This window comes from Dasypus novemcinctus, chromosome 3 (genome assembly GCF_030445035.2).
Source record: "Dasypus novemcinctus isolate mDasNov1 chromosome 3, mDasNov1.1.hap2, whole genome shotgun sequence".
NCBI classification, from domain to species: Eukaryota; Metazoa; Chordata; class Mammalia; order Cingulata; family Dasypodidae; genus Dasypus; species Dasypus novemcinctus.
In genome coordinates, this window is record NC_080675.1 from 88,057,720 (window position 1) to 88,082,048 (window position 24,329).

Genomic DNA, 24,329 nt, shown 5'->3' on the forward strand with positions numbered 1-24,329 from the left:
CCATAGAAGCAGAAAACAGGTTGCTGGTTGTCAGGGACTGCGATATGAGGGGGAATAGAGAGTGACTATTTAACGTGTACAAGTTTTCCTTTGGGAGTGATGAAAATGTTTTAGAACTAGATAGAAGTGGTGGTTGGACAACAAAATTTTTTGGAAAACAATTTGAATTTACTACAGGCCATTGAATTGTATGCTTTGCAGTGGTTAATTTTATGTTATTTAAAATTTGATATCAAAAAAATATGCAAAGATTTTCATAAAATAAATGCAGCTGTATAAACAGCATAGATGAAACAAAAGATTACATAGCATAACAAAAGTTCCCTCATGTCCCGTTAGATTGACCATCCACACCCTATCCCCAAACACACATAATGTTTTACAACTCAGCCTATTTGGACTTTTTAATAAATAGAATAAGAACGCATGTCTTTTTGTTTGTTTGTTTCTACCTACCTTCTTTTGGTCAATATTATGTTTCTCAGAGTCATCCTGTATGTGTAGTTACTCCTTGTTCTAATTTTCCTTGATGTGTAATAATCGATGACTTGAATACATGACCATTTGCACATTTTACTTCTGATATTACAGATATTGTTCTCTTAATATTCATATGTATAGGAATTTGGTGAATATGTAATTAATTTCTCTTAGATACACTTAGGAATAGATTTATTGGGACATAGCATATGCATTATCAGTATATATAACTTGACATATAATTTTCCAGTGTGGTGATATCAATAATCATTTCTACCAGCAGTGATTAAGAGTTCAGGTTACTACAGATCTTTATCAATATTTATCATTCACCCCTTACAAAAACAATCTAGTCACTCTGGCAGAAGTGTAGAGTATCTAATTGTAGTTTGCCTTTGCATACCTTTGCTATCTTATGGATTAGAGAAAATTTTCATGTATTCATCAACCAATTGAACACTCTTTTTTTGTGAGTTTTCATTGTTTTCTCTGCCTTATTGATATAGAAGTTCTTCAGATATCTTGGATATGACTTCCTTGTTGTGTACATGTGCTGCAAATATTTTCTTCAAGTATGAGACTTGCCTTTTCATTCTGATAATGGTGTGTTTTGAAGAAACAGAATTTCTGAAATGTGATATAGTCCAGTTTAACCTTTTTTCCTTAACTGTAACACTTTTATGTCTGTTTTTAAAGAAATCTTTACATACCACAAAATTGTGAAGATATTTTCCCCCTACCTTTTATATTAGGTATACAGTATATACTGAAATTAATTTTTATGAATGGCATGAGGCAGAGATCAAGATACATTTTTATAAGTATCCAGTTGAACCAGCACCATATGTATATACACACACATACATACGAAAGTGTACATATACTAAAATTAAAGAAGACCTAAATATTTGTAGTGATATATACTTTCACCTATATTGTCAGTACTAAGATTCAGTTCTCCATATTTTATCTGTAGATTCAATATCTATTCAATTCTAATCAACATCACAATAGGATTTTTTTGGTAGAACTTTGAAGGTTTATTAAATTGGACAGATGCGTCTTCGAAAAAAGCTACCATGTGACACCATAAAGGAAGATCAAGTTATGGTGACTCATCCCACTAAATAATATATTTAATTTTTAGTGATAAGAGAACATAATAATGACATAGAAAGAGACAAAACAAGAATGGAACAGAAACTAGAAGCCAAAACAGACCAAATTTGATATGATATGATTTGATGGTGGCACAAAAATGAACATTAATCAGTGGTACTTATAATAGTCATTAACCTCATGGAAAGGGTTTCTTTAATAAATGCCGAAAACGTCAAACTATACAGAAAAATGTAGATAAAACTGAAAATGTTAAGAATTTCAATCTAAAGATAAAAGACAAAAATTAAGCAGAAATAAAGGCAACAACCTAAGAGAAAATATTTGCTTACCAAATATTTATTTTCAGAATATATTGAAAATACCGAAATGACAATAAGAAAAGTCAAACAACTTACTTTTGAAAATGGGCGAACAGACCTTGTACCAAATGCAGTTTGTGAGCCAGAGATTTTTATCTATGTTGCTTACAGCTATTTCCTGAGTATCAAAAATAGTGTCTAACTCATAGAATTTGATCAATAAATCCTTTGTTGAGTAAAATAATCAAATATGCAAAATAAGCCAAAACAAGACATCCTTTTATACTAAAGAAGACTGTCAGTAATTAAACAGACTGACAATATCATGCGGGGGAATTAGAGAAGAAACAGAAATCATGCACACAAATAAGAGAAAGAATAAATAAATATACTCTGGTAACAATTTATTATTATCCTAGTAAAGCTGAACACATACAAACTTTATGGTCCAGAAATTAAACTCAAAGTTATATAACTTTATACAACAGTAGTTATATTTCTATTGCTGTCATTTTAAAACTTTCATTGTTGAATAATATGTCATGGAATGATTATAATATTGTTCCACTGTTGGTGGATATTTGGATTGTTTCCAATTTTTTTATGCATGTGATTACAAAGAGTATTTTTTAAACCTGTAAAACTGCACTTGTAAAATAGGTTTTTATATGGATTAATTCATTAATTAATAGGCATGTTTTTATTCTAAGTGCTTAAAAAATGATGACTAGTTTTACTGGAAAGTTCACTGCTAAATTGAACTTCCTGCAATTACAAAGCACAAAACTGAGAATACCTTTTCCTGGTGGAAAAAGTAAAAATAAATTGAAATTTCATGGAGTACCCATTGCTTGCAAGATATAATATAAATTTCCTAGTATGGTATTCACATTTAATGGTCATATGGCATCATACTATTTTTTCAATCACATTTCTCACCCTTCACCATCCACAATCTATAATTTTTGGATTTACCTCCTTTTTCCTACATAAAGCATTTATTTTCACATCTCTGTACCTTTGGTGATACTACTACCATTGTGTCAGTTATTTTTTCTAAACGTCTGAGGTTTAATAGGTAGTTTCCCCTTCTCAGTAATCTGATGGCATTATCTGTACTTCTGTATTAACACCTATTTAACTGTACCTCAAATACAGTTATTTGTGCTTGCGCTTGCTACTTGATTTTACATAAATGAAGGTATTAAACACATCTAGTAAACTTGGTATAGACTACAATGACTGAAATAGGACTTTCAAACATAGGTACCCAAACATTGTGTTTAAATTGGGTTACAGGGTACTGAAATGAATGAGAAAGTTTATTTTACATTGCTGGTTATTTAATATTTTATCAGGCTAATAAAAGTGACCTTTTTTCATCTGAAACTGGAACAAACAGATAATATAATTTCCATTAATGAAAGTCATTTAAGTAAATTGAGGATTTGGAATGAATATTTCTCCTTCGACACTGCTTCAACAATTTACAATAAAACATTGAATTTCAAGACTATAATAGAAGAACAAAATATGTGTTTTCAAATTAAATACGGCAGAATTTTTGAAATATATTTTCAAACATAACTTTTAAGGGCTGGTTAAGTATTTCTCTAAAAAACCCTAATTAAGGGAAATAATAAAATCTATCACAAATGGAGGCCAGTTGTAAATGCAATTATGGATTTATAACCCAAAATTTTGTTCTGAAACCACCTGGCTAGTCAACAGTCCTTTATCACATCTTCCTTCCAGCCCAATTTTGATTTCTTTCTCTTGTTCATGAGCAGTTTATGAAATCAAATGTTTCGACTTTACATCTTCCTTGTATTTCTGAATTCATGGATTTTTTTCTTAGATTTTTTAAATCTATTTAAAAAAATTATAAAGCCCATCTTCATAAAAAGGTATTGATCCTCTGCTCAGCACAACTATTTTATTGTGTAACTAATTTCTTAAAATTCTTCAATATCTATGAAAGATTTTTCAAATTCAGTAAAATTTAAAAATAGTAAACTTCTAATCATTTTCTGCATTTGACTATGAACTTTTTACTCTATTTTCTCTTCTTGTAATGTTTTTAAAAATTGTTGCTATGTCTTAAAGAATTTGCTTTGGGAAAAAAAAGTGTTTGAAATGACTTTGTACTTGAAAAGTAGTACTTTTGTCATAAAAATTTTCAGGGAAGGAAATAGTATGGGACAGGGAAGGAAAGGAAAGAACACTATCTCTTACTATCTTCATAAACCATGTTCTAAAATTAATTTAAGGAACCAAAATATAAGCCATGCAAATCCCATTTTACAATCTTTGTCCCTTGGGCTACCAGGATGTTTCAACTAGTAATAGCAGAAATAAGATCTGATTGAATATCAGGGTTATATAACTATACTAGTTGTTTGTGACCTGTTGGGAACATAGGTTGTTTCAAAAATAAACAGTGATAAAATTTGTCATAGTTTATGATCCATTCACTTTACATTTCATAAGGATAAAAAGCCCATAAAATATGTCTCAAAGGAACATTATGGAATCCAATCTGTGAAATTGAGGCAAATGACATTTTGTGCCACACCTAAAATTTCTCTCCAGTTAATATGTATTGTAATTGAAGACCATAGGTTATAAAACATTTCAAATTAGAAAATTCACACAAATTGCCTAAACAAAAAAAAAGTATGATACTCTTTTACTTGTTTCATCATGCATTTATATGCTGAATTTGTAACCTTATTTGGGGAGGAATTGCCTCGATTTTCTGCAGTTATTGATCATGTTGGATTAAATATTATTGCAAGGTTAAAGTCAGCATTACTATTCTTCCTAGGAGCTTATACTGCCTATTATTTGTGAAACAGTATTCATAACAAAACCTCAAATTTCTAAATTATTAGCTAAAATAGCTTTAATACTTGAGTGATATGCACTTATGTTGAGTAAGACATATTTGGCAAAAATATTTGCAATACAAATTAAACCAAAGCATAATTGCAGCATCAACAAAACTAGGTCTATTTTTTGGGTAATAACGTTTCAGAATCTAAATTCTGCCAGACAGTTAATTAATGTTTCAGGTCATTATAGTTAACTACCTCTTTTGATACTGTTAAATCATTTGACTATGGAAAGAGGCCTGGTTGGATGATAACTATATTAACATTGTCAACATTTTCAATATACAGTCCAAAATTTAATGGATGAATTTTAAAGTCCAATATTCCTCTGGTATCAGTGAGCTGGAAAAGTACTCAAAGGTATCTGTTTCAATTCAACGTTTTCAAGAAAGTTTTAATGAAAATACTCTGGAGAGATAAGCATCTTTAGGAAAATTTACTTTTAAAAGATTTACAATATAAACTCTAAAATCTAGAACATATATATATTTGAGTTGAAATCTGAATGATTAAAAAAAACTCCAGGGTTTATTTCTTACAGAAAGAAAAACAAATACAGGGGCCTGGAAATAAATATGGATATAGGTAGAGATTAACAGAGAGAAGTTAGTAAAAATAAAATTATAATTTAGGTAAATTTTTCAATTTCCAAAATTTACTTAATTGCATCATTGGTATGCTGTAATTGTATACTATTGCCATGTCATCATACCTAAAATAAAATATGTTGGTATATTTTACCATATGCCATGATGTATCTGTGTTCATATGTCCTTTTGAAAACACCATTTCAAATAATAAATGGTGTGCACTTTTGGTTGTGGCACAAAAGCCTTTGTGCACACTCCCCTGGTCACAAGTGCTCACAGGACTACCCTGGATGTAACAAAGTCAGAAAGGTAGTTTCTGATTAGCTGCCTCCTTCCTAGAACAACTCTGCCAGTGGAATGTGGGCCTACGTTTTTCTTAGTAAATTATCTCTGTCTTTTTCAAAGGACAATGAAAGCTGTGCACAAAAATTCCTGGGTTGTGTCCCCACTTAGTCCGGTGGGAAATTTAAAACTTATGAAGTCAACTGTATTATAAAACGAAGAATATTTAACTGAATATACTAGATGTTTAATAAAGAAGATAAACAAAATAATCCTGAATGATGTGGAAGAAAACGAATTAATGACAGAAATAGACATTAAAATACTAGATGCTTGAGGATTAGGTTCCGGGATAAAACAGTGTGAAACCAATTTTCCCTCTCCTCCTCTCTAAATACAGCTGTCTACACTAGAAATAATTCAGCAGAGATATGTGAAAGGAATCTGAAAGATGGAAAGAGGAAGGTGGACTGGCTAGGGACCTCAGGACTAAAAGAAGGGCACTCATGGGTTCCCTTAGTTTTACTTTTAATTCCCAGATACACCAGGATGAATGCTGGAGAACCCACCACCCAAAAAAAGACAGAAAACACAAACAACAAGGAGTAACCAAAATAACAGAAAGGAAAGAAAATAGGAAAAGCCTGCTGTCTTTGACCAAAGGACATGGAAGCGGAAGCAGCAGAGGCTTGGCACTGAGATACATACCTCCTGATAGCAGACTCCAGTCTTCTCACAGCAGCATTGCCAGCAACCATCCCCTGATGCACAGTTGTCCACAGCGGCAGTCTGACCTACCCACAGCTGGGACTTGTGTGGAACAGGGCACCTGCCTGACAAAATAGAAGCTGTAAGTAGGGTCAAGAACCTCTTTTTTTTAACAAAGCTATTTTATTGATTAATACTAATAAAGCATAAATCCATTCAAAGTGAACTATCAGTGGTATTTGGTATAATCATATGGTTTTGCATTCATTGATTAAATCACTTTAGAGCATTTTCATTATTCTGATAACAATAATAATAAACAAAAAACAAACAAAAACCCATCACCACGAAGCCTCTTTATGCTTCCCCTTTCATACATAGTGCTATATTGATTCTCTCATTTATTTGTATTTACATTTTGTAAAAACGGTCTTAAATAAGCAATATTATCCTTATTTGTATTTTACATGAGGTTTCACTATGTTATACAGTCTCATGTTACACTTTTTTTAACAAATTAATTTTATTGATACATGTTAATAAAGCATACAATCCATACAAAGTCAATGGTATTTGGTGTAATCTCATGGTTGTACATTCATCACCGCAGTCACTACTAAAGCATTTTCATTATTCCAAAAATAAGAATTTTAAAAAACAAAAAATAAACTCATCACCTCTCAATCTCTCTGTGCTTCCCTTGCTGTATATAGCTGCTTTTCTGTTTCTGTCCCTCTAGTTTATTAGTATTTATATTTTGTATAGATTTAATCAAGTAATTTGTACTACCTTGTATCTAGTTTCTTTTGCTTAGTGTATTTCTTTCTTTTTTTTTTTTACACTTAATAGTAGTGTAAAACTACTGTGCATAGTTTGCTTTGGTTGTATTTTTTCCTGATATTAAAAACTTGTTGTATTAATAACAGTCTTATATATGCAGTATCACCCATATTCACATTTCACATGAGGTTTCAGTATGCTATACAGTCCCATGTTACATTTTTTGGTTTTCCTTCTAGTAACATACATGACTTGAGACTTTCCCTTTCAACCACTATCATGCCCATATGTTCACATTACTAGTTACAAACACTATGATGTGCTTTCACCTTTTCTATTCAGTTCCAAAGATTAACAACTTTTTATCAGTTCTGCACAGATTAACCCTCAGTTTTCCATTCTCTAGCCTCATTCTATTTGCTGTTGACCTATAAGCTAGTTATTAATTCCATGAGATTATGCAATATATTTAGTTCATAGTAGTGCAATCATACAGTATTTGTCCTTTTATGTCTGGCCTGCTTCACTCAACATAATGTCCTCCAGGTTCATCCATGCTGTCATTGCTTCACAACTTCATTTCTATTTACAGTTGCATAATATTCCATTGTGTGTATATACCACAGTTTGTTTATTCATTCATCGGTTGATGGACACCTGGATTGTTTCCTTCTTTTGGCAATTGTGAATAATGTGATTATGAATATAATTGTATAGAAATCTGCTCATGTCAGCGCTCTCAGTTCTTCTGGGTATATACCTAGTAGTGGTATTGCCAGGTCATATGACCAGTCTATATTCAACTTCCTTAGGAAGTGCCAAACAGTCCTCCACAGTTGTACCGTTCTGCATTTCCACCAAAAGTGAATAAGCATTCCTTTCTCTCCATCACAGGTCGTTTTCTGTATTTTTAATAGTGGCCATTCTACTAGATGTGAAATGATATCTCATTGTAGCTTTGATTTGCATTTCTCTAATTGTTAGTGATGTAGAATATTTTTTCATGTGTTTTAATGTGTTCAAGTCTTTCGTCCACTTTTAAATTGAATCATTGTCTTTTTGTTGTTGAGTTGTAGCATCTCTTTATATATCATGGATATTAAACCCTTATCACATAGGTGATCTCCAAATATTTTCACCTAGTGAATCAGCTGCATTTTCGCTCTTTTAACAAAGTCCTTTGAGATACAAAAGTGTTGAATTTTGAGGAGGTCCCACTTATCTATGTTTGTTGTTACGGCCCTTGCTTTGGGTATGAGATCCAAGAAACCACCACCTACCACAAGATGTTAAAGATGTTTCTCTACATTTTCTTCTAATGGTTTTATGATCCTGGCTTTTATATTTATGTCTTTGATCCATTTTACAGTTTTTAGCTTTCCTTCTAGTAATATACATGACCTTAAACTTATACTTTCAACCATACCCATAAAATAGCTCTGCTAGTACAAACATTACCATGTGCTTTCATCATTTCTATTCATTTCCAAAGATTTGCAAGCAACATTTTTATCAATTCTGCATAGATTAACCCACAGCTTTCTATTCTCTACCCTCATTCTATTTTCTGGTGACCTATATTCTAATTATTAACTCCATGAGTTTACACAATAAATTTAGTTCATAATAGGGCAATCAGAGAATATTTGTCCTTTTGTGTCTGGCTTGCTTCACTCAACATAGTGTCTTAGAGGTTCATCCATGTTTTCATGTGCTTCATGACTTCATTTCTTATTGCTGCATAATATTCCATTGTGTGTATACACCAAAATTTGTTTATCCATTTATCGGTTGATGGACATCTCAGCTGTTTCCATCTTTTGACAATCATGAATACTGCTTCTGTGAACATTAATATGCAGATGGCTGTTTGTGTCACTGCTCTTAGTTCTTCTGGGTATATAAGTAGTAATGGTATTGCTGGGTTACACAGAAGTCTATATACAACTTCCTTGGTAACTGCCAAACTGTCCTCCACAGTGACTGTACCATTCTTCCCAAAACAGTGAATAAACATTCCTATCTCTCCACATCCTCCCCAGCACTTGTAGTTTTCCGACTTTTTAATAATGGCCAGTCTAATAGGTGTGAAATGATATCTCATTGTTGTTTTGATTTGCATTTACCTTTGATGAGCCATCTATATATGCTGTCTACAAGAGACTTACCGTAGATGTAAGGACATAACCAGGAAAGTGAAAGGTTGGAAAAAGAATTTCCACACAAATAGTAACCAGAAAAGAGCTGGAGTAATGATTCTAATATCAGACAGGATCAAGAGCCCCTTAACATAATATCCAAGATACCCAGAACACGTACAATGGAAAATCACTCATCAAACCAAGAACCAGGAAAAACACAACTTAAATGAGATATAACAATTGAAAGATACCAATACTGAGATGTGTTACATGCTGCAATGATCTGTCAAAGGCTGTTGAGTAGCCTTCAGAAAATTCTTCAAAATAAGCACTTGGTTCTTTGTAGAGACCAGTAAATATGTGAGTGTGCAGTATAATGCCATTTTTGTGCAATAAGCAAATTATTTAAAGAAAGTTGGGTATTTTTGTTCCTGTTTGTAGAGAAAATAACTATAGAAATAGAAAGACAATAAAGAAAAAGAGGGAACACAGTTAATTACCATTATTGACTATTTTGGGGTTGAAAATTGGAAAAGGGGGATAAATGGACATTAATACTTTACTCTTTATGATTCTGTGTTTTGGGAATTACGACTTCTTTACTGAAAAAATTAAAGCAGAAGAAAATCATAAAAGGAAAGCCAAAGGAAATTCACCATGGGACTTACATTCTTCACAGGCTCCACTGTCGATCAGACATCTTACTGACAATATTTTTGCGGTTTATTGGTATTCTTCAGAGATAAATCCTAGGATAAAGAATGCAGGAACAGTTAAGTGTTATAAAGGACACTTTCTATGTTAGTGTTCCTTAAAGGAAATAATGTATTATTCACATATGAAAATTTAACCATATATTTCTTTCTGCTAGATGATCTTGCCTCAGATATTGAGTGTGAAAATAATTACTTCCATTTAATGTTATTTCAAGTTTATATTGGTGGGGGTCACTGTTATCTGTGTATCCTTGTGTAAAAATGGACTCTCTGCATCTGCAGTAGTCATATTTTCAACTGTAAGTGCAGCTTTGATAGGTTACCTGTACAAGATCAAGGAAATAAAGGGACTATCTACTATTTAGCCAGATAGCCCAGCTGAGTCAACCCCTTGCCATATTTGGGAGGATAGATATTTTGGAAGTATAGGCCAAATTCTAAACTCTTTACAAATGATAAATCTCATGATGGGACTGAGGGAACCAGTTTCACCAAGTGTTTATGCTAATAGGCTCAGGTTTGCCAGATTCAGAGAGTGTGACCTTGGACATATTATTTCATACCACAGTTTTCATATTCTTCATCTTAAATGAAATACTGATGATAATAACGCCATGGGATCATTGAGGAGATTAATGATCTAATACATAGAAAGCTTCTAAACTTTTGTGTAGCACATTATATGTGCTCAATAAAATTATCTTGCTATTACTCTTTCCATTAAGGAAATGGAGGCTAGAGATGTTAAGAAAATATCAGTAAAGGTCAGTGAAACCAGGTCTTGAATACAGGAAATCTAACTCCAATGTCCTTCATTTTCATTTCTACATCTGACTTCCCTTATCTTATATTTGGCAAAATAAGTTGCAAGTGATGATCTCTGCAAGTGAAAACCTAGATATAGGCTCAGGACAGAGATGATTGGCAATATTTTCCATCACACACAAGAAGAACAAAATCAACACAGTCACTCATGGTAAGGAGCAGTGATCTCAAAATGCCTGTGTATACAATCTGTGAATGAGCATATTGTTGCAAATTGTGCAAATAGGGTAATCTGTGGTGAGGCAAACTTTACTTAAAGGACAAATTAAAACCGAGGGTGTTTCCAGTTAAATATCAAAAAACCTTTTTTGTAGCAAATAGTTCAAAAATTTTTACCACATGTCTTCCTAATTGAATGTGGTAGTTATCCCTTAGAACAGTTGTGGATGTATTCTTAATAAACATAAAATTGTAACTATGTCAGGAAATGAGAAAGCGGTTTCTGTCAGTGGAGCACAGTTTCCTGATTGCAAGAGAATAGTCTTCATGGTCAGCTATGTCTTTTCTACTCACTAGTTCCCTGGTTCTGTGATTAATGAATGTATGGTATTATTTTGCTTGCAGAAGGCATATGTCATTTCAACAGGCTCAATCTTAATTTAATGCTATAATAAAGATTTATTTTCTCAAGTAGAATTGCAAACTTTCATCATTTTTTGTTTCTGTTTTATATGTCCATTATGTCCTCAAAGATAACAAATTCATCTTTTTTACAGGTAAATGCTCTGCTTAAATACTTAATATTACTACTCTGTTTTTTAGTCGCCATTGAAATCTTCTCTGAGATAGCTATTTCACTTTTGTAAGAGAGTACAGCTGCCCCAATCCTGATTTCAATTTCAATTTCCTGCAAAGTATTTTATCTGGTGGAAAGAAGATTTTATTCAAATGGTTGGTGATTCTTTTATCCATTAATTTAAGGCAATTCAGGAAAAGTGCATGAGAGCACAATAAGAAAAGTTTTGACATGCCTGCCTATAATGCCAGTGTGTGTGTGTGTGTGTTTGTGAGTGTGCATGTGTATGTGTAGTGAGTTTCTGCTATGAAAATGCGAATGACTCCAAAAAGAGCCTCCATACATGATGGAACATATAGTTTAGTGCATTACATAGTGGAACGAGCAACTACGCTGTGTGTCCAACAGAGGTCACCATCATTAACCTTTAATGTTTTTGCTTTCTGAGAGAACAATCAGGTTGTTAAACATACCATTTCCTTTTTTTTGGATTATCTTCTTATCCATCTCCCATTCCATGGTCCCATGGCCATCAATATCATACTACCAATAAGTTAACTATTTTTATTGCTCTTTAGAATGTGACTGCTAAAAACACAATTGTAAATCAACGTAAGTATTTGAATTTACTGATCCTGAGCCAAGTAGCAAGAGTACTGTTGGAAAAATTGCACAATGGGTCAAACTTGTCCCATTTTAAATCTGGAATGATAAGTTTAGAATCCATTTGCTTCCTTAATTTTTTTATCCCTGATGTTTGCAGTAAATAGTATCTGGTAAATAAAAGGCATACCCAATTATTTATCAAATCAATTATTAAATCCCTAATGTGCCCTATGCTTTCTATTTTTTTATCTTTTTGTACACTCTACAAATATAAATAAAAGCTGCAATTCCTCAAAGCTCACTTCTCATTCTTTTAGGTAGCTTGATCTACATCCAAGGTTTAGTTACTCCTGCATGACAATAACACATAGATCTCTTCAATTATGAATTCTCATCTCATACATCCATTCATTACATAACAATTGCACTTGCATATATTAAAAGTACCTCCAACCTAAAGTGTACAATTTACAAACTTCTACCTGCTATCATGTCTCATTTCTTTTAGAGCTTGCTGTGCCAATGAAAGGCACCCCTACCCAAGAACAGGGGTTCTTAACAGGGGTCCCATGGACCCCTTTGCCAGCTGGTTGAAAACCATGGACCCATTCTCAGAATGTAGCAGCAGATAGTTTTATGACCCTGAACTAGCATCAAATCTAACAACTACCATAATTTCAGAAATATGGATGAGCGTAATTTTTAGAGATTTGCAACAACTGCAATTTGGCATGAAATGAATACTACTGTAATTTATTGCATGCGTTCATTAGTGAAGGAAATGCTAGATTTCAGTTAGAGGTCAGAGTAAAGAAAGATAGCAAGTTGACTTTTTTCAATTCAAGTTCATGGACCCCCTTAAATCTTTGCAGGGACCACTTGGGGGTCCCTGGTTAAGAACAACTGCTTTAGTGTTATTCTTGAAAAATTCCTATGGCTTACTTCATTGTCTTTTACAAAACCAAATCCTGTTCATTTCAACCAATTATTCATATTCTTTGTCCTGTCTCCACTCCCACTGCTCTATTCTAAGCAACCTTTCTTTATGTTTTTCATTATTAGAAAAATTTTGAGTTTACAGAACAATTGTGCATAATATACAGGATTTTTATATACTTCCCTATTATTATCACTTTACATTGGTGTGGTATTTTTGTGACAATTGATAAAAGTACACTTTAATAATTGTATTATTAACTATAGACCATGACTTAAATCAGGGTTCACTGTGTAGTGTAGTTCCATGAACTTTAAAAAAAATTTTTTGCTGTTACCACATACAACCTAACATTTCCCCTGTCAACCACAGGCAGATATATATTCCAGTGCTGTTAATTATCTTCATAATTTTGTGCTACTATCACCACCATCCACTACCAGAACACATTCATCATTCCAAATAGGAATCCTAGACATTTTAAGCCTTAACATCCCATTATATATGTACATGTGCATGTGTGTGGAACAGTTTGATATTGTTTATTAATTCCAAAAAATAGATATTGAATTATGTTTGTGAACTGGTCTTTTTCTCTGGGCAAATTAGATTATATCAGATTCAGAGGTTTCACTTTTACTTAATTGGGCCATGTTAGTAGGATGTTGAGTCCCTGCCCCCTTGGTGGGACTCAGGGACTCAGAGAAACCACAGAGCAGAGAAGGGATGCTGGAGTTTTAATGCTGGAGCCTGGGAAGTAAGCACACAGAACAGCAGAGAGAAGGCTCAATTAGACATGGCAGAGGCCCAGGTAAGAAGATGAGCCACTCTCCAGACAGTCTACAGCTGGCCTTGTGGAGAGAGGTGAGCAACTGAGCTGGGAGAGAAACAAGCCCAGGGAAGAGAGGAACCCAGGAAGCCAGAACCCTTGCAGATGTCGGCAGCCATCTTGCCCCAACACATGGTGATAGACTTTGGTGAGGGAAGTAACTTATGCTTTACAGCCTGGTAACTATAAGCTTCTGCCCCAAATAAATGCCCTGTATAAAAACCAACTGATTTCAGGTATTTTACTTCTGTACCCCTTTGGCTTACTAATACAGTATGTATTCATATAATCATTGCATCCATGAAGATAAGGAAACTATCACCATAAAAAGCTCCCTTGCAGATCATAGTATTCAATTTCCGCATATAATACTATAGGCAATCACCGATCTGATTTCTAGCACTGTAAGTTAGCATTGCTTATTCTAGAATTTCATATGAATGGAATAATATAGTATGTACTCTTGCATCTGACTTTTGTTTAATGTAATGTTTGTGAGTGTCATCCATGTTGTGTGGATCAGTTATGGGTTCTTTATAATGCTGCATAGTATTATATAAAAATATGATTTGTTAATCAACTCAAATTATTTGAAATCTTGGCTTATTTATAATACTTGGCTATTATATATATAACTGCTATAAATATTTGCATATAAATTGTTTTCTGGATGTGATTTAACTTTTCTTTGGTAGACACATAGGAGTGAAACTGGTCTTTCAAATGGTAAGCTTGTCCTTAATTTCACAAGAAAAAGCCAATTTGATTTCAACTTCAGCCTATGAAGGAATATCTACCAAGGGAGTCATTTACTGCTTTCAGCAGCTCTAAAACCATGGGGAAAAAATGAAATGAGGGTTTTCAGACAATGGACAGCAGGAAACACAGGACTGTGATTTCTGAGAGGAGAAACACATGGCATGAGCCCTAAGGCTGAGCCAGTTTAGGGCCATAAGAGAGTATCCAAGTTTCAGCACAGGATATGGACTCAAACCCAAACAGAGCCTGGTTCTTTTGCAAGTTAAGGAGGCAGAGAACAGAGGTTAGGGAGAGCAAATTGACTAGAATTTGCTGGAAAGAGTTGCAGAGAGGAAGTTCACAAAAAGGGGACTAATAAGAGTTGCAGAACTTCATTGAGTCCTCAAATGAATTCTAATTTGTGTATAATTGGAGTGAAACAACACAGAGCTAGAGAAAGAACCAAAGAAAAGTAAGCTAAACAATTAAAGTCAATGCCAGCCAAACTGGAAAGACCTCATACTAATTCAGTATATTGGGACAAATGCTGAGAAGGCTCTTCCCTAGACTAAAGGCTGCTCTGCCCCTACCCTCCCAATGCAGGAAAGGTATGCTCCAAATGAAACGTACCAATTCATGAAAAATTTAGCTATGCTAGAACACGTCCTACATTTCTTTAGGATGAACCATTAGTTGGATACTAAATAAGGAAAAAGAAATTGAAACAATTTCATATGTTTCTCTTCTGTAAGAAAGGAAATACGATCCACAAGTTAAACCAATGAGATACTACAGACACCAAAAGAAATCCTAAAATATATGAATTAGCAACTACCCTTGTAATAACTCAGCACATTTAATATACATGTACACACACATTACCCCAGTGTTGAATCATTACTTAGCTAAAGAAGACTCCAAAAATCTCAAAGGAGGTGCTATTATTAGCTGACAAGTTAACTGATTTTGAGGAAAAGGAGTTACATGACAAACAGGCTTTTCTGACCACAAACAGTTATTCATTCAAATCTATCATTGTTAGTCATGCCTTTAAGGATAAACCCTTCACAATGTGGGGATAGTAAAAATCCTAATGATTCCCTTATTGTGATTTGGTTCAAGATGTCTCAAGAACTTTCTAAATAGATTTGTCAAGGGAACTGTAAGACCAGGTACATTTCAAGAAGCATAAGTAGTAATTACCAGGAAAACTATCTTGTTAGGTATTGAATGAATGATAAAATGACATTAATTTTGACTTTTAACTCTTATGTAAGAATCTTCCTGGGAGGTGGACTTGGCCCAGTGGTTAGGGCGTCCGTCTACCACATGGGAGGTCTGCGGTTCAAACCCTGGGCCTCCTTGACCCGTGTGGAGCTGGCCCACGTGCAGTGCTGATGCGCGCAAGGAGTGCCCTGCCACGCAGGGGTGTCCCCGCGTAGGGGAGCCCCACGCGCAAGGAGTGCACCCTGTAAGGAGAGCCACCCAGCGCGAAAGAAAGTGCAGCCTGCCCAGGAATGGCGCTGCACACATGGAGAGCTGACACAAGATGATGCAACAAAAAGAAACACAGATTCCTGTGCCACTGACAACAACAGAAGCGGACAAAGAAGAAGACGCAGCAAATAGACACAGAGAACAGACAACAACCGGGGTGGGAGGAGGGGACAGAAATAAATAAATAAATAATTCTTAAAAAAATAAATCTTCCGGAAGGATCAGGGGATATTATGTTTTTAAGCTGCAAAATTCTCCGTATTTGTATTATTATTCAAAATTCAATTTTCCCCTAAATATTCACGCCTTATTTTTTGAAGAATGAATATTAAGATTTACATTAGAAATGCAGGGACTTACACTAGAAATTGGGAAACAATTATGAGGGTTAAGATAAACAAATTAAAGGATTTGCAAATAGTTTTGTTTATGAGTACTAAAATTACTTTACTTCAAGTTGAATTTTCCCTCACCTCTTCCATTCAGTAGAAAGATAAATAAATACTTCCCTGTAGAAGTTTGCAATAAAAATTGAAACTTAAATACAGTGCTATATGGAGCAGAGCAATCTTTTTAGTTGCGATGGTAAAAAATTACTCAAATAATAAATGTGGAGGTGACACTATATCAGTGACAAAACTCACTGACTAGAAAAAACTCAGAAATTATAATAGCTCATTTTTAATAAATATAGCAAGGATGATAATATTTATAGCATAATGTATACAGCTGCAGTTAACATGATAATCCTTATATTCAAATTAATAGTCTCATAATGTAGAAAGTAGTCCCTTCTTGTGTATATTGAAACACCTTGGAGTGAAATTCAGCAGCTTTTTTCTTACACTCAATGGCTTATATTTTGTTGGGGGCAGAGAAGGACAATATCACAAATAGTGTTAGAATATTCTTTGCTTGAATACCAGATCCACATGAGCTTGAATTTTAAATGCAAGATTTAATTTATTTACAAAGAAAAGTAAAAAAATCTCTTTTACTCTGTGAACAATGAAATTTAGAAAATCTGAGTTGTGCTTAAGACATTGTATCAAAAAAATAAGACATCTTGAGGGTGCTTTTCTTTTAAGTCTGAAGGACAGAGATAATATTATTAATAGCTCACTTACAAGGTGTGTTTTAGTGTATAATATTCTTTTAAATATACTATACAATTTCTTTCTCATATTATCAGAATTAAATCATTCTATTAAAATCATAGTGAGTCAATTAGGTTTCAGTTCACACAGCGTGAAATAACTGGCAAAGTACAAATCAGAATCAGATATTTTTACTTCAGTTGAGTGCTTTTTCTTATTGACCAAAGAATACTAGATTTTCATTGAGGAAATGTGAGATAACCTGTCAAAAATTCCAGTATACAAAGGTTTATTTTACTGTGGGGTAAAAAGAAGTTAAAAAATTTTTTTTGATCAATGAAACAGGTAATGACTGAATGTTATAAATATTTAATGATATATTTAGTTCATTGGAAAGTAAAACAAATGAAAATTGCCTGAAAATTTGTGATTTAAATATATATAGTTCATTTAAAATTTATGTAGCTAATTCCATTTTTATTATAATTATATTTATTATTATTTCCAAGGTTAGAATTTTTCTTTTCTCTAGGACACCAAGAAGTTTAGATGGTACTATAATTTAAGGCTATTCTTACAAATATACTAAGAAACTATACTACACAAAGCCAATCCCTCTTATAGAATTTTTTTTACATTTATTCTGAAACAATGTATGCATTGGATATTTATTTTTAACAGTTTTATTCACTTACCATATAATTCATCCAAAGTGTACAATCAATGGTCCTCAGTATAATCACAGAGTTGGGCATTTATTACCACAATCACTTTTAGATCACTTTTGTTACTTCAGAAAGAAAAATCCCATATCCCTTATACCCTTAGCATTGTTAATAGTGCCTTTGTTACAACTGATGAAAAATGTTACAATAATATTGTTAACTATAGTACATAGTTTGCATTAGTTGTATTTTTCCCATATAGAATCCTATTATTAACATCTTTTAATAGTGATGTACACTTGTTCTAGTTCATGGAATAACATTTTTTACTTGTACTGTTAATTACAGTCATCATCTACAACTGTGTTCATTATGTGATACAGTCCCTTTTATCCTTTAGATTTCCTTCTATTGACATATATCACACTAAACTTCCCCTTTTACCACAATCACATCCATAAATCAGCATTGTTAATTTTATTCACAATAATGTGATACCATTACCTCTATCCATTTCCAAATATTTATAATCAACCTTATTAAAAATTCTACACACATTAAGCATCAATTCCCCATTTTCAATCTTGGTTCTATCTCCTGGTAACCTATACTCCACATTTTAACTCCATGAATATACACATTATAATTATTTCACGTTAGTGAGACTATATAATATTTGTTCTTTTGTGTCTGGTTTATTTCACTCAACATAATGTTCTCAAAGTTCATCCATGTTGTCGAATGAACTGGGACTTCATTCCTTCTTACAGTTGAATAATATCCCATCTTACAGCTGAATAATATTTCATTGTATGTATATACCACATTTTGTTTATCCATTCTTTTGTTGATGGGCACTGGGGTTGTTTCCATCTTTTGGCAATTGTGAATAATGCTGCTGTGAACATTGATATGCAAATGTCTGTCCACATACCTGCTTTCAGTTCTCCTGAATATATATCTAACAGCAGGATTGCTGGATCGTTTAGTTAACTGAGGAATAAAAGTACTCTTTCACAGCATCTGTGTCATCCTACATTCCCTCAAAAAGTAAAGGAATACCCCATTTATTCACATCCTCTCCAACATTGTAGCTTTCTGGGTTTTTTTTTGGGGGGGGTGGTTGTTTTTTTTTAATACTGGCCATTTTAAGAAATGATAACACATTGTAGTTTTCATTTGCATTAGATGTTGAACATCTTTTCATTTGGTTTTTAGCATTCTGTACTTCCTCTTTGGAAAAATGGAGAGTCAAGTCTTTTTCCATTTTTAAATTGAGTTGTCCTTTTATCATGGCGTTATAAAATATACAGGATATTAAACCTTAACAGATAGATGGTTTCCAAATATTTTCTCCCATTGAGCAGACTGCCTTTTAACCTTTGCAGTCTTTTGAAACACAAAAGTGTTTAGTTTTGTGGTCCCATTTATCTACTTTTGTTGCATTCCTCATGCTGTGGTTCTAAGAAACAAGCTCCTACCACAAAATCTTGAAAATGTTTCCCTACATTTTCTTCTAAGAGTTTTATGGTTTTGGATTTTATACTTAGGTCTTTGATCCACATTAAGTTAATTTTTGTATAAGGTGTGAGATAGTGGTCCTCTTTCTTTCTTTTGGTTTTTTTCTTTTGATTCTCCCAGCACCATTTATCGAAGAGACTGTTCCAATTCATGGGTGGATGTGGCAGCCTGGTCAAAAATCAGCTGACCATAAATGTGAACATCTATTTCTAAACTCTCAGTTTAATTCCATTGGTCAGTATGCCTATCTTTATGCCAGCAACATGCTGTTTTTACCACTTTAGTGTTATAATATTATTTAATGTCAGGAATTGAGAGTCCTACAAAAACATTCCTTTTAAAGATGTTTTTGGCTATTGGGGCCCCTTACTTTCCAAATATATTTGATAATTGTCATTTCCATTTCTGCAGAGTAGGCTCTTAGAATTTTGATTGGGGTTGTGTTGAATCTGTAAATCAGTTTGAGTAGAAATGACATCTTAACAATATTTAGTCTTCCAATCCATGAACACAGAATGCCCTTCCATTTACTTAGGTGTTCTTTGATTTATTATGGCAAAAAAATTTTTTTTGAATTCAGATCCTTGATATCCTTGGTTAAATTTATTCTTCAATATTTGATTCTATTAATTGCTCTTGTAAATGGATTTTTTTCTCTGATCTCTTCCTCAGATGCTCATTATTATTGCATAGAAACATTACTGGTTTTTGCATGTTAAACTTGCATTTGCCAATTTGCTGAATTCATTTACTAGCTTGAGTAGCTTTGTGGTAGTTTTTAGGGACTTTCTAGACATAGGACCATGCCATCTGCAACTCGCAAAAGTTTTACTTATTCTTTTTTGAATTGGGATGCCTTTTCTTTTTTCTTTTTTTCTTTTTTTGTTTGCCTAATTGCTCAAGCTAGAACTTGTAGCTCAATAATGAATAACAGTGGTGACAGTGGGCATCCTTACCTTGTTCCCAATCTTAGTGAGAAAGCTTTTGGTCTTTCCGCATTGAGTATAATGATAGCCATGTGTTCCTCATATATGCTTTTTATCATATTGAGAAAGATTCCTTTTATCCTACCTTTTGAAATGTTTTTATCAAGAAAGGATGCTGTATTTTGTTGACGTCTTTTCTACATCAATCAAGATTATCATGTGTTTTTTCTTATTCAATATACTAATGTGGCTTATTACACTAATTGATTTTCTTGTGTTGAACCACTTGCATACCTGGGATAAAACCACTTAATCTTGGTGCATTATTATTTTAATGTCCTTTTGGATTTGATTTGTAAGTATTTTCTTGAGGAGTTTTGCATTTATATTCACGAGAAAGATTGGTCTGTACTTTTCATGTAGTATCTTTATCTGGCTTTGGTAATAGGGTGATGTTGATTTCATAGAATGTTAGGTATTATCCTCTCCTTTTCAAATTTTTAGAAGAATTTGAGCAGGGTTGGTATTAATTCTACTTGGAATGTTTGGTAGAATTCTCCTGTGAAGCCATCTGTTCCTGGGCTTTCCTTAATTGAGAGGTTTTGATGTTTGATTCAACCTCTTTATTTGTGATTGGTTTGTTGAGGTCTTCTATTTCTTGTAGGGTTAGTGTATTCCCAGGAAATTGTCCATTTCATCTAAGTTGTCTAGCTTCTTAGAGTACAATTGTTCATAGTATCTTCTTATGAGCTCTTTTATTTCCTCTGGGTCAGTAGCAATGCTCCCCTTCTCATTTCTGATTTTATTTATTTGTATCTTCTTTCATTTTTGGGTCAGTGTTGATCTTCTCAAAGAAACAACTTTTGGTTTTGTTGGTTCTATGGGTTTTTGTTGTTGTTGTTGTTGTTGTTGGTCTCAATTTTATTTATTTCTGCTCTAATCTTTGTTATTTCTTTCCTTCTTCTTGCTTTGGAATTAGTTTGCTTTCTTTCTAGTTCATCCAGGTGTGTAGTTAGACCTTTGACTTTAGCTCTTTCTTCCTTTTTAATGTAGGCATTTAGGGTTATAAATTTCCCCTTCAGCACTGCCTTTGTTGCATCCCACAGGTTTTGATACGTTGTGTTCTCATTTTCATTTGTCTTAAGATATTTTCTGATTTCTCTCATAATTTCTTTTATGAACCACTGACTGTTTAAGAGTATGTTGTTTAACCTCCAAATATTTGTAAATTTTCCATCCCTCCACCTGTTATTGATTTTTACCTTCATTTTATTATTATCAAAGTGATTTGTATAATTTCAATCTTTTTACATTTATTGAGACCTGTTTTGTGGCTCAATATGTGGTCTCTCTTGGAGAATGACCATGAGCATTTGAGAAGAATTAATATCCTGCTGCTTAGTGGTACAAAGTTCTGTGTATGTTGGATCTTGATAATGTATCAACGTTTTAAGTTCTCTAATTCCTTACTGATCTTCTGTCTAGATGTTCTATCTATTGATGTAAGAAGTGTATTGAAGTCTCCAGCTATTACTGTATAAGAGATGTCTATTTTTCCCTTCGGTTTGCCATTTTTGCCTTGTATATTTTGGGGCACCATGGTTAGGTGCATAAATATTTATGATTTTTATTTCTTCTTGGTTGATTGCCCTTTTATTAATATATAATGTCTTTCTTTGTTTTTTATAACAGCTTTGGAGTTAAAAACTATTTTGTTTTGTATTAGTATATCTATCTCAGCTTTTATTTGATTACTGCTTTCATGGAATGTATTTTCTAACCTACTTCATTCAACCTATTTGTCTTTGTGGACTCTCCAAAAATTATGTTATTAAACTAACCCATTCCTATGCCTGTAAAAAGCAGTATAGATTGGGCTTTTTGACTAGACAGTTAAGGGACTTTGATTAGATCACTTGATTAGATGACTTTGGATTGGACTAAATCAGTGAGGCATGTCTCAGGTTGATCTCAGTCCTCTTGCTTGGTCTTATATAAACTGAAGAAACAAATAAAGACAGCTGCCGCTATCTTTACCCTGCCATGTGAGAGGACACCATGTTTGCCAATAGATGCAGAAAGACAGAGAAGCCCTGGAAGTCTCAAGGAGAAAAGGCCCAGGGAGAGATCCCTGATCACCCATCGTTGAGCTCCAGAAGAAAGTAGAGGGAGACCAGCATGCAACAGGTCTCCATTATCTGCCAGCAGTCGACCTTTAGTGAGAAAGCATCTCTGATGATGTCTGATTTGGACATTTTTTCAGCCTTGGAACTAAACTTTTACCCCAAATGAATCCCCTTTATAAAAGCCAACTTGTTTCTGGTATTTTGCATTGGCAGCCTGTGGCAAACTAATACAAATATAACCCCCCAAATTATAGTTTTGAAATCTCAAATAAAAACTGACTATTAAAATCTTTCTAGTAGCTTTTATTTATTAACAACTGCAATCATAGGAGCAAGACAACTTTGTATTGATATTAAAGTATCCTAACACATACTAGGTACCTAAAAATGTATCTGCAATTGAAAAATGAAATGAAAATAAAATAATATTAAATAACATAAAATAAAATAATGTTTCTTTAGGGAAGAAGTGAATATACTAGCCCTAAAAAATCTGTCAACAAATTGTACATATTGGCTTTTCATTTTATTAAAAATTTTATTAAGATACCTATGAAAAAATCTACCACTATTTGTTTTAAGTCTTAAGTGGATGTTCTGATTTATCGATTCTAAGAGCATTTGTTTGGCTAGATGCTATGTCCATATTTCAACATTTTCGCTGTGCTCACTTTTTTTAACACTGACAAACAGGAACCAGTTTTTAGCATACCAGAAGAACAAATGATTTTAGCCAAAAAGTTCTTCCTTTGTTATCCTTTAATATTACTTGTTTGAAATTCTACCCAGTAAATCATTACGTTCGGAACATTTTTAAAGTGTTATCTATAATTTAGGTCCAATATGTGAAAAACGATGTGCTATGATTCAGTCCATATTCTTAGTTTTAATTAAATATGCATTTATTGGTTATCTACCATGTGCTAGGTTCTAGAATCCATAGCCATAAAGCAATTTTAATCTAGAAGAGTAAGATTATAGTTGTTATAGTTATGGTTATGGTTATAGTTATAGTTAGTTATAGTTATCCGGAATTTTAAGAGGAACTTATAAATGCTAACATTTTATTAGATATAAAATACTCTAGGAGAGCTTATAAATAAGAACTAATAATTCTATGAATTCTATGTGAGCAGACCAAAGCAATATATCAAGAAAATGAGTCATAGCTGAGTTGGTCTTGGAGTACATGTAATAATTCACCAGCAGATAAAATGAAAATAAATTACAAGCAGAGGAAACAGCATAATGATAGCTTGTATGCATTGTTTTTCATATATGCCAAGTACTCTTATAAGTGCTTTACATGTAGCAATTCACGTAATCCTCCATTGTGAAATAAGCAGTATTACCACATCCATTATCAGATAAAGTAACTAAAACATGATAAAAATTAGGACCCCAATGTGTGTAGTAATTTGAACATTACCATAACTACAACAAACTTTTTTAAACATTGCTGAGTAGAAGAGATGAAAAACTTCAAAGAAAATGACTGGATTTGTATCTCAAAGAAGAGAATGGTCTGGGAGAGGGGAACGAAGACTAGAAAATCTTCCAAGCAGAGATGATTGCTTATGCAAAAACAGTGAATCAGAAATTATCATGTTTTATCTGAGAATCAGTGCTGAGACAATTTAAAGTTAAAAGGTAGAATAGGAGAAAGATTAATCTCTGTAACGAAAATAAATTATTTATATTTTGAGAAAGAACTAGAGAAGTCTATATAATGGTTTCACATAAGATTATTTTCTTGTTACTTTTATTAAAAATGAAATTTAATTTCGAATAGGTTATTTCATTCAAAATTCAAA